This window comes from Oncorhynchus gorbuscha, linkage group LG03, assembly GCF_021184085.1.
Source record: "Oncorhynchus gorbuscha isolate QuinsamMale2020 ecotype Even-year linkage group LG03, OgorEven_v1.0, whole genome shotgun sequence".
In the NCBI taxonomy this organism is placed as follows: domain Eukaryota; kingdom Metazoa; phylum Chordata; class Actinopteri; order Salmoniformes; family Salmonidae; genus Oncorhynchus; species Oncorhynchus gorbuscha.
The window spans coordinates 73,564,718-73,577,213 of record NC_060175.1 but is presented as its reverse complement, the minus strand read 5'-3'; the positions used below and the strand labels follow the sequence as shown (position 1 = coordinate 73,577,213).

The 12,496-nt window shown below is 43.4% G+C and overlaps 1 protein-coding gene across 3 annotated transcripts in view; it reads left to right on the top strand.

Moving 5' to 3' along the window:
- LOC124031876 (kazrin-A-like) overlaps window positions 1–12,496 on the top strand; it is a 211,314-nt gene that overhangs the window by 58,617 nt on the left and 140,201 nt on the right. The window contains exon 1 of one of the 3 annotated variants that reach the window (XM_046343657.1): window positions 375–464. The exons of the other annotated variants lie outside the window; for them this stretch is intronic. The gene's annotated coding sequence lies outside the window, so the exon portion shown is untranslated. Of the gene's footprint in view, window positions 1–374; window positions 465–12,496 lie in introns of those variants that run through there. 3 annotated transcript variants of the gene reach the window in all.

The window sequence follows — 12,496 nt, the reverse complement described above, 5'->3', positions numbered from 1 at the left end:
TGTGTGTGTGTGTGTGTGTGTGTGTGTGTGTGTGTGTGTGTGTGTGTGTGTGTGTGTGTGTGTGTGTGTGTGTGTGTGTGTGTGTGCGTGTGTGTGCATGTGTGTGCATGTGTGTGTGTGTGCATGTGTGTGAGTGTTCGTGTGAGTGTGCTGCTCCGATCAGAGTGTTTCTGGTAATGGAACAGAAGCATAGTGGGGGGCCATTCAGAGTAGAGGATGCTGAGGATGCACACACACAGACACACACACACAGATTAACAGTGTTAAGCTGCACAACTCGCCCGGGATAAATGCGGTCAGAGAGGGGAACAGCTGAGCAAACAACATCCGCAGGAGGGAGAGAGTAGAGGAGAGAGGAAGAAAAAGAAGAAGGATGGAGTTCTCGTCCCGGCACAGTGTCGGTGATCGGTTGCCACTTTGGATATGTATCACACCGGAGCCCGGAGCAGCAGGGACACATGGAGGTAACGGTTAACAAACTATAATGTAGCCAATAGCCAACAGTTTCCCATTCATGTTCTGGGAGAGTGGTTTGGATTACCTACTGTTAATTTTATCTCACACAGCAAGTGTGGTTAATCGCTAATTATAAACTGGGTGGTTCGAGCCCTGAATGCTGTCTGATTGGCTGACAGCCTTGGTATTTCAGACCATATACCACGGGTATGACATTTATTTTTACTGCTCAATTACGTTGGTAACCAGTTTATAATAGCAATAAGGCATCTCGGGGGTTTGTGGTATAAGACCAATATACCACACCCCTCGTGCCTTATTGCTTAATTGTCTTGTGTCTTCCTGTATGTAGAAATAGTGTTCTATTAAAGTTTCTTTAATAGAACAACAATCTTGTGCAGTCACTATTTCTTGTTGAAATAGTGTTCCAAAAACATTTTTAGAGCATTTGTATGTTGTCATGAAAGCGTACAGTACAGTACAGTAGATAGGAACAGATGTGTCGATCCTGAAGCAAATTAGAGCGCGTCACATGTTGTAATGCTGTCCAGAGGTATTACGATATGATACATTTGAGGACAGAAAGTCTAATCTTGATACAGTCAGTTATGAACAGACAGAACAGGTCATTATTGTTGGGGATGTGTTATCTGAATGGTTATTGTGGCAGTGCTTGAAGCCACATTTTTTACGATTTATTTATATTTTGTACTTTTTTCTCTCTCTCAAAAAAAAGTTGATGTCGAATTTAGCAGTGATGCTTGTAACGGTTTAGGTTTGTGCTGTTTGTTGAATTATAGAATTTTAAATCCACTTTAGTTTTATTATCTGTGGGATTTTGGCTTAAGGCTCTGTTTTGAACACTCAGTATGCTAATTTGCTGTTTCATTTAAATCTTTTGAGTGTTGTGCAAGATTCTTGAACGATCAACCGTAAACATTTTCACAAGCCCCCTGTCTCATTTTGTCAGGTTGACATTTCTGGGCCAGAAATGTTGTTGTGGAACATGGCTCTGTTAAAAGTTGGCCAGAGGAATATCAACAAGCACTTCAAAGAGCCGTCATGTTTACAGCGGTAGTTTTTACTTCAAATATACACCTAAAAGCTTTCCTCTATCTACCGCCTTCCAGTCAGTGAGTATCTGGACTTTGTTGACATCAAAAACAGTCCTTGTAGTTGGAATGGTACTTTTTGCCTAATGTGTATGTTTTCTGCTGCTAAAGACAGGTTTTAGTGGACAACATTAAGGTACTGGACTGTGACTGGGCGGGTAGAACAGTATATACTATACTGTTTTCTGCTCTGAAGGTAGTGGAAACATGTTCGGGTCTCTTCGGTGTCACTTAATGTCACTCTCATAGTCCAAGTCTGTAATCCCAACCTGTTTCAAGCTGACCACCAAATTGTCCCTGTTCCCAAGAACTCCAAGGTAACCTGCCAAAATTATTATCGTCCCATAGCACTCACATCTGTAATCATGAAGTGCTTTGAAAGGCTGGTCATATCACATATCAACACCATCATTCCAGACACCCTGGACCCACTCCAATTCGCAGATCCACAGATAACACAATCTTAATTGCACTTCCCACTACTCTCTACCACCTGGTCAAGAACAATACCTATGAGAGAATGCTGTTGATTGACTACAGCTCAGCATTCAACACCATAGTACCCTCCAAACTCAACACCAAGCTCAGGAACCTGGGACTGAACACCTTCCTCTGCGACTGGATCCTGAACAAGCCGTCCCCAGTTGCTGAGGGTAGACAACAACACTGCCACGCTGACCCTCAACAAATGAAATCCCAAATTCAAGAACATTTATTTGTGACCGGGCAGGCTAGCACGTTTCAGCAGTTATGTCCTCATCAGAGCATCCTCAACCCAGGGACCCCTGATCACCGACTATGATGAGACAGTCTACAGGGAGGAGGTCAGAGACCTGGCAAGTGTGGTGCCAGGACAACAGCTTCTCCCTCAATGTAATTTAGACCAAGGAGCTGATTGTGGACTACAAGAAGCAGGCAGGCGAGTATGCCCCATCTACATCAACGGGGCTGTGGTGGAGTGGGTCGAGAGCTTCAAGTTCCTTGGTGTCCACATCCCTAAGGACATGGTCCACACATACATACAGAGTCATGAAAATGGCACGACAGCGGTTCTTCTCCCTTAAGAGGCTGAAAATATTTGGCATTGCCCTCAGATCTTAAAAAGGTTCTACAGCTGCACCAATGAGAGCACCTTGACTGGCTGCATTACTGCTTGGTATGGCAACTGTAACATGTGCGCTGGGAGTCGGGAAGCAAGTTCAGGGAGTGAATAATTTAATAAATAAAAGAAATTGAACAAAACAAGAAACACGAACAACTCACAGACAGGAAAATGAAACGGAAACACTGACGACTGGGAAATAAACCAAAGGGAGTGGCATATATAGGGCAGGTAATCAAGGAGGTGATGGATGACAGGGGAGCGTCATTATGCGCTGATGCACGTCACAATGGTGACAGATCTGCGCCCTAACGAGCAGCCTGGTGATCTAGAGGCCGGAGAGGGAGCACACGTGACAGTACCCCCTCCCTGACGCGCGGCTCCAGCTGCAGGACGCAGACCAAGATGACGATCCCGGAGATCAGGAGTAGACCGGTCACCTAAGGTGCGGGAACCTGTCGATCTGTCTGAGGTGTGGGAGCATGGCGACCTGGAGTGCCGGAGAGAGAGCATACGTGACAGCAACTGCACCGCCCTCGACCTCAAAACGCTACAGAGGGTGGTGCGGATGGTCCAACACATTCCTGGCGGTGTCATAGGAAGGGCTGAAAAATTGCCAAAGACATCAGCCACCCTAGCCATAGGCTGTTCTCCCTGTTACCGTTCGGCAATCGGTACCAGAGCCTCCGCCGTAAAGAAGGCCCACCCGGACCCTTCCCTTTAGAGTCAGGTTTTGCGTCCGGAGTCCACACATTTTGGTTAGCCCAGGGTGTGACTAGGGTGGACATTCTATGTTCCTTTTTCTATGTTTTTGTATTTCTTTGTTTTTGGCCGTGTATTGTTCTCAATCAGTGACAGCTGTCTATCGTTGTCTCTGATTGAGAACCATACTTAGGTAGCTCTTGCCCACATGGGTTTTGTGAGTAGTTGCTTTCTGTTTTTGTGTCTGCACCAGACAGAACTGTTTCAGTTGTTCTCTTTGTTTTGTTAATCAGTGTTCAGTTCCATTAATAAAAGTATGAACACGTACCACGCTGCACCTTGGTCCTCACCTTCTTCCACATCAAATAGATGCTCTGAAGTTAGTTTTCAAGTTTATGCTGTATAATCAGATGCTTTTAGACTCTTGGGTCAGACAAAATATGTCTACTGATTGCCTGTGTAAATATGGGGGTAGAGTTATTTTTACATCCATAGAGACAGCTTCCAATTTAGCTGGGAATTTTCATTGCCAAACAATGGTTTGTTTGTCATTAAAAAGTTATATTGTTATTGCAGTGGATCACAATCTTTTCACCCAGGCATTCTTGGATATAGGTATGAATAGCTTCCGGTATCTTTCCTGATACAATACCTGTTCATTAAAGAGTGACAGAGCTCAATCAAAACAGACTATGATGAAAGAGCCTGTCAGCACACAGGCATGTGTGTGAGTGTGTTAAATGAATTACTAACTTAAGTCTTAACTAAGTACTAAACTGAATTCATAATTATCTGTACCAGATCTATACCAGTTCCTTACACTTCTCTCCCTATTGCCACTGTTCAGGGGGCAGACTGACCGGACCAGGCAAAGAGTCCTCATATTTTCTCTAGTAAGTGGTTCCTACATGGAGCAAAGATATGCTAGGCAAGATGCTAGACATTGAGTAGAGGGCGTGTTGAGTGACACACACAGCGTTTCATTTCATTTTAGCTGCTGGGAATGGGCAGGACACACAGGAGGGATTTTTGTCAATTAATTTAATCAAGCTATGTAGTCTTTTGTTTCCTTCTTGAGGAATTAAACAAACATGTTTTGTTGTTTCTCTGTAATACTACACACAATCAAGTTGGAGTAGCTCGTCTTAGCCGGCACGTCTGCTGGCAAGGTTGCTCGACTTTAGAAGAGCAAGCAATTACTAAATGTACTGAATAAGACTTACATTCCTTTCAATCGTTTACCCAGATTTTAGCAGAGATACAGAGAAGCATATTTAGAACCACCAGTCAAGAGGATACAGACAGCTCAAGAGGTATGCTTAGATATCAGTGGAGGCTGGTGGGAGGAGCTATAGGAGGACAGGCTCATTGTAATGGCTGGAATGGAAGAGATGGTTGGGATGAATGCAGAAGACACATTTCGGTTGAATGCCTTCTGTTGTGCAACTGACTAGGTTTTCCTTTCCCAGCTCAGTGCCAAAACATGGTTATTTACCAATACAACACCCGTTGTAACTGCCACCGTTAATGCAGTAAAGGTACGATGATGTTTTGGACACTTTCGGTACAGATGTGGCTTGTCCCATTTCACCTGGCGGGTGGAGATAGCAGGCCAGATTTCTCAGAGTATGAATATCAGCTGTCGCAACATGAATGGAGACAATTTCAGACTCAAGAAAGAGCCTTCAAAAAAACCTGAACACTAAACTGCTCCAAGAGAAAACAAACTTGATCTCCTCTGGGGATCCAGGGAATTGAATAGATTGGCGGTTATTCTGAACGGCATCTTTTATGCAAAACATCGGGACGGGAGACCCTTCGGTGCTCCCCTCCTGAAATATTAAGGAGGAAGAAGGCCACTGAGGACAACTTCCTGGGCTTCAGGAGGAGGGCCAATGGAAAACAGGACACTTGTGCTGTGGGCTTTGGAGTCTGGTCAGACTGGCCGGATCTCAACAACCTGTGCAAGAAGACTGGAATGCAGCTCAGATTAACACAAACCGAGCCAGTGACTGCCTCTGATGCAATTGTGGCAGACCCCTGTGTTGTTGTGACGGCTTCTGTCACCCATGATGGAACATCTCATCCTACATCCAGGACAACACTCCTCGATATCAGACAGATGCAGCTACTGCAGCACTGGACTGGCCTGAGGCTTCAGGGGAAATTCGCTGCTCTGGACTGTGATGACCACTCTCCCATTCCATGTTCCAGAATGCTGCCATTGGCAAGGACATACTCACCTTTACTGTTAAGGCGAGGCTGAAATTTCTAGAGGCGAAAGAAACTCACATCTATTTAGGCGAGGTGCTGGCTAGCGGAGTAGAACACTTAAAAGATAAAGGAGAGCCGCACACTCTAGGAGCTCAGATGCAAAAGTATTTATGTCCAACGTTTCGACAGACAATCTGTCTTCATCAGGGTATAATGACAAACACTGCGAGATGACTCATTTATATAATGTCAAAAGAGAGACACAGGTGTCTAATCATGGTCGGGTGTGGCCTGATATCACTGGTTAATTCTCATATATTAAAATAGCATACAAAAAACATAAATGGATAGCGTACGATCATAGATACAATTTGGATACATAGGCCTACAAACATTTACAATATCAAAAATCACAAGAATGGCTTCAGATCAAAGTCTACGTTGAGACCGAAGGGAGCAAGGGTCTTTAAATTAAAGATCCAGGCAGCCTCTCGTTTTAACAATAAATAGTCAAAGTCACCCCCTCTCCTAGGGAGGGTGACATGTTCGATGTCAATATAACATAGAAACGGAATCGAATGGTTTTCTTCCAAAAAGTGGGCCGCAACTGGGTAAGTCGAGTTTTTGCACCTAATGGTGCTACGATGCTCCGAGATACGTACTATTAATTCGTGCTTTGTTTTACCCACATCATTTTTACCACAAGGACAAGTTATAAGATAATTAACCGCCTTAGTGGAACACGTAAATAACACCTTTGATTTGGATCTGTGTTTCCTGTTTGTGGGTGTTTGAATGATCTACATATATAAGTGCCATTGCATTGAGCACAGCCGTTACACTTGTAGTTTCCATCCAGTAGGGGCACGAATAGATGTTGTGCAGGGATATCTTGGGTGGTAAATCAGAGTTTACCAATTGATCTCTGAGGTTTCTGCCCCGCGAGAATACGGCCAAGGGAAGGTCCGAAAACATATTACTATCAACGGGATCTTAGAATGTATGATACTGTTTGTGAACAATTTTCTTAATTTGTTCAGAGCACTTTGAATAGCGGGTAGTTTGAATGCAAGAGTGCTTATTTTTGTGAGAGTGACCTCGAAAAAGGTCATGTCTCGTTTTGTTTAGAATTTTCTCAATGGCAGTATTAATCTGACTATTTTTGTACCCCCTCTCCTTGAATTTTCTTTGCGTCTTAGCCATATTTCTGTCGAAATCTAATTGTTTTTTACAAATGATTTTGATTAGTCAGAATTGGCTGTAGGGCAAACTATTTTTTCAAGGGAAGTGGTTGACAACTATCAGCCCTCAACGAACTGTTACGATCAGTCGGTTTCCTGTAAAGATCAGTGTATAGAACATTATCTTCACACAAGATCAGAAGATCAAGAAAACTGATTTGACGTGTATCAGATTACATAGTAAATCTCAGATGCTCAGAACAGGAGTTAAGAAAAGCATGGAACGCCTGGAGCTGTTTTGCATCACCCCTCCATAGAACAAACATATCATCAATATACCGTTTCCAAATAATGATCTTAGGCAAGAAAACATTTTTGAGAGGCTGAAAGTTCTACCAACAACATAATACCTTGCACTCTGGTACATTTGAAACCATGATCCATTTTGTTTTCTACATGAGTCAAATGTAATGGAGCCGATGTTGTGAATGGTTGCTGTTCATACAATGATTTGTTAATTGCTTGACATGACTGCCTTAATGACCTGATAGTCAGTAAGGTGAGACAGGCAGTCTCACCAACAGCACACATCCATAAACATTATTGTGTAAGATGAAGCTGGTTTGATGTTGATTATGTGTTTTCCTGTGTGACAAACGTTGTGGGGGGAGGCCAGTGGTAGGTGCTCATTGTGGAAGTGGGCTGCTCATTTGACGGCTACGTGGAGCAGGCCTTTGCAGACAAGTTTTTTTTAAATACAAGCCCCTTGTGGCACGCTTGGACAACCTCGCGTGTAGGTGCAAGCTGATGGCGCTGATATTTGGCAGTCTCGGCCACGTACGCAGGCTTGCAGTGTGTGGTCTCCAGATTGCGGGCCTGAGAAAGACTAGGGCAAAGCAGTTGGCTAGGTACTGCTCTGTTTCAGCTGTCGTTGGCAGCCTAGCTGTTTGGAGAAGGATGCGTTTTCCGTATCCTTGAGTGTCCATGCATACAGGGACCTTTGAAATGTTTGAATCCTTTTTTAATGTTATTTTTATTGGTGGATTTAAGTATTTAAAATGTGTGTGTTTTGTGTGTGCACATTCACACAGTGAAAGTTCTCTTATGCCAACTATAATTGGGTCCACTCTGATTTCTTCCTCCTAAAGATGTCATGCCAATCTGATGTTGGCCCTGAACCAATCATCAACAGACTACATGTCCAGAGCCCTATACTACGAATCAGGTTTGAGGAGTTACCAAGGTAACTTTGGTCAACTCTGAGTTCAAATTGGGATAACTGGTACCCAGTGATTAATTTGTAAATTGGGAGGTGTCAGAACAAACAGTGAGCATGAGAGGGGTTGACCTGGGGAGTTCTGAGTTACTGGAATGAGTGAAGATTTTACAAACTCCTTTATAATAAAGCATTGCATTCATATAATCACATTTCCATAGTGGCATAGAGCAGTAGAGTAGAGGCACAAACCGAAGTTGCACACATGGGCTCATTTTCTGTGAAGGACATGTAAAAGAACACATTTTCATTGATTGCACACTGTGCACCCTCCTACACATTTATATTACATGCAGTTTGTGGTGTCCGGGTCCACTGGACCCAAGGGTAATAAAAGTGTGGAAAAGTGTGTGTGTAGGTGAAAAAATGGAACAAAAAATGTTTGCTGTGTGCCTTCACTCTGTCATCCTCCTCCCTGGGCCTACTGTTTCAACATAGCACCAATGACCTGTCTGTCTCCCTGCCTGTCTGCGTGTCTCCTGCTTTTATCGCACTCTTTACCCTTTGTAGTGTGTGAAAGTACACAATGTCTTGCTCCAACCTGCACAATGTTACAGTACATTCAATTATTTCGATACATTATTTATTTTTTTAAATCATTATTCTCCCACACCCAGCCAGGTGCAAATTGGGGGAGGGACACAACAAATAAATAGCTTTGCATGTGTGGCTCCTTATAGTGGGCCTTAGAAATACTTTTTACAGAGAGAGAAGCTAATTTTCAGAATATGAGGATCATGTCTCTGTCAACTCGGAGTCTGACAATGAGTTGGAAGAAAAGGATGAGATTGACCCTCAGCCAGCCCCAGGAGCAGCCCGTCAGCAGCCAGCCTCCATGTTCCTCGCCAAACTCTTGAAAAACTCACTCTGATTAAGGACTGTCACTAGGTCTTCCACCATTCAGACTCCTTGCAAAGAGTTCTCCTGAATCCCTCTCTGGCTGAGTTACTGCTCTGCAATTGGGGCGGCAGGGTAGCCTAGTAACCGAAAGGTTGCAAGTTCAAATTCCTGAGCTGACAAAGTACAACATCTGTCGTTCTGCCCCTGAACAGGCAGTTAACCCACTGTTCCTAGGCCATCATTGAAAATAAGAATTTGTTCTTAACTGACTTGCCTAGTAAAATAAATACAAATTGCACTGAACACCCTCGCTTCCCTGGTGACTGTCCTGTGTGCAGTCTCTATTTTGGAGCTCGAGTGACAGTTCAGATAGTTCTCGAAGTGCATCACACATAAGGCCTAGATTGTTAACAAACCTTATGCGAGGATATGCACATGGCAAGCCCACTATACCTCTGACGGGATACACCGTCGCGGGAGGCTTCCTCAGCTGCTGTGATGAAATGCTTGTGAAGAGCCGGGTAATTTTTCCACACAGACTCTACAGTTCTAAAACTGGATGGCACCCATCTAGTGTCCAACATCCTGCCGATTTTGCACAGCTGAATGTCTAAACTTTCTGTGCACTTCCTCAGCTTCATTTTTGTTGGATACTCTATAAAGCTTATATAGCTTGTCCATCATTATTTTTAAATGATTAATAGCTCCCATCTTTTTTTACCACATCTCCTACTGTGAGCTCAAGCCTGTGTGCCGAGCAGTGCCAAACAGTTATATTAAGGAAGAGGGCCTGGAGCCTTGTTGCTACTCCACTCGTGCGTCCCAGCATGACAGACGCACAATCACACGTGATTCCAATTAGGGTTTTGGAGAGAAAGCCCTGTGAACTTTACACCATCTAATGCAGATAACAGATTATGGACAATTCCCCCAACAAATAAATCCTCCAGTTCCACAAGATCAACAAAAAATATTTTCTGGTACATCCATATATGGCTGTTCAAGTCTGATGTATACAATCAAAGCACTCTTTTTATTCAAACTAGGCGCCTCATCGAGCATTAGGCTGATTTTGGGAGAGCACTGTACTATTCTTTCAAATAGTTACATTTTTTGCTGTATGTTGGAGCAGGCAACATTGGAATGGAGAATTCTCCCCATCAAGTCCATTTAACTCCTGACAGTCAAGTTCTTGCTCAAAACCGTGAGTGGGCATGTGACGTTGAGCCTCCTTGTAAGCTGTTCTGAAGACTTGGGCTGTAGTGTCTGTGCTTTTATTTTGAGTTTTAACTACAACCTGTGTTAAGGTGTCCTCTTTAGCCTTGTCTACAATGCTTGCTGCCACTAAATGGGCCTCGGTTCGGGCATGTTCAAAACCCTTTTTTTCTGAGGGTTCTTTGTTGCTTTTTTTTATGTTGGAGGCAGAGGATGTTACTGTACATTCCACCTACTATTTTGCTAGTTTCATACCTCCAGTCTTTGAATTTTGCTTGACAAGCCAGGGGTTATAAGTTTGCTTGGTCTCCAGCCTCCATCCAAACTGCAAGTCCCGCCTCTCCCTTCTCCTCATTGGTTTTTAGGAGCATATACCTATGCGTGTGATTGAAAGCTGAACTACACTCCAGTCCAGTTGTTGGTGGTAATGCACCTTAAAGTTGGTTGCCAACCACCACATAAAGCCCACAGAAGAAGACTGAAGGAGTAGAGATTACTCGAAACTAACTAGGTTTCCCCATTTATCTGTGGATTCATTGTCAGAGTAGATATAATACCCTGTTACAACGTGTATTTGGAACTATGGTTAAATAATAATAATAATATGTGGATGTATATTTTGTATACTTTGTATACATTTAATCAGATTTGTTTTTATTACATAAACTCTATGTTTTACTACAGCCTGCCCTGTTGGGCCTATGTTGGTTAAATTATTATGCACTGTTACTTTAAATGTCAGGACAGTTTTCGGATGCATACAGGGCACTTTCTGCTAATTAGATTCCAAATAGGCAACGGCCTTGGAACTGTTGGTTTCAAGGAGTTTCTAAGAAACCGTGTGTTAGCCTAATATTTTTTTGCCACTCCAACAGCGCCAACAAACATTTGTAGTTTAGCACCCGGGTTTAGGTTCAGGTTTAGGCTGTCTTAAAATTGTATTGTGTCATGTGTATTGCAGATTGTATGCAAGTGTATCATTCATATAAACATTCTGTAGGTAAAAACTCTGGGTTCTCTGGTTTTTCCAAAGCAAGTTAAGTCACACCAGGTTTAACATATACAGAGAGTGTCCTTTTCACCATACATAGTGTATTGATTTATCTGAGCCTGTGGTGAGAGGGTTACATAGAGTAACACAAGATTTTGTGTGACTCAAAATTGGTCCAAATTCTACAAAGATCCTTGAAAGGAAAGGGATATTTTGCATTTCAGGTAAAATAACAACCTAATATTTATATCCTAGGACAAATTAACTAGCAACAGCAAACTAGCTATCAACATTTCCATGAATGTTTCATGTGTTTCGAACTGTCCCCATGTTCAGAGTTCGTTTTGATATTTCAACCTGCGTGTCCTGATCGTATCTTGTGTGGATGGACAAAATCAACAGTGTAGTCAGCATGTTATTTGCCAGTAATGACTGCAGGGCCTGAGTGACAGACAGTCCACACAAACTCCATGCATTATTGAGATAATGGGAGGGCATCAGCCGGTAAAATGCTGGTAAAGATTGTTCATCGACTCGTCCCAACTCCCCCTGGTCAGTTCTGGGGTAGTGAACAGAGATTGGGCATGGTGTAAACCACCTGGGGGCTGGCTAGGGGTTTCACAGCCAGATTCAAAGAAATCATTGCTAATGCTCCAGCTGAGCCTCGACTTTGTGTCTAACCGCCATCGTTAGCCTTGTTTAAGTTCAGATGAACCAGCTTGCAAGTGTTGTTTGCAAAGGCTCTCTTATGTTCTATAGAGTGGTATTATCCAAGGCACAGCACAGTGCTAGGCTAGCTCCCTAGTCTACTCTGGATGTGTTAAGTAGCCAATTGAACAGAGCTTGTGATTTGCCAGGGGCTCCTCTGTGTGCTCCACTTTTCCTGTGTACAAAGCCTGTGTGTGTGTGTGTGTGTGTGTGTGTGTGTGTGTGTGTGTGTGTGTGTGTGTGTGTGTGTGTGTGTGTGTGTGTGTGTGTGTGTGTGTGTGTGTGTGTGTGTGTGTGTGTGTGTGTGTGTGTGTGTGTGTGTCACGGTCCCACTCTGGGGGCCTCACTAATGAGCCGGTCATTTGTTAGCCCTTTTGTTTGTGTAGCGCTCGCTTCCTCTGGCACAGGTTCAAGCTCCCCCTCCTATCAAATCCGATGTTCGGATCCCATTAGCCTGGCACCCCATCACCACACCAGTGTACATCAGAGGGACATCAATACCCAGCTTCCAACCATGCTAGCCAGCCAGGCATTAATTAAATAATTAGCGATGGACATCAGGGCTAATCTTTCTCTGACTGCTGTACCGGTACCACCAAGCATGGGTACAGAAGCAAATTGAAGTTGCACATTCAAACACTTCCATAAGCATGGTTGCAGATGTAATGCAGACATTATCATAAGCTGTTGTAAAGCATA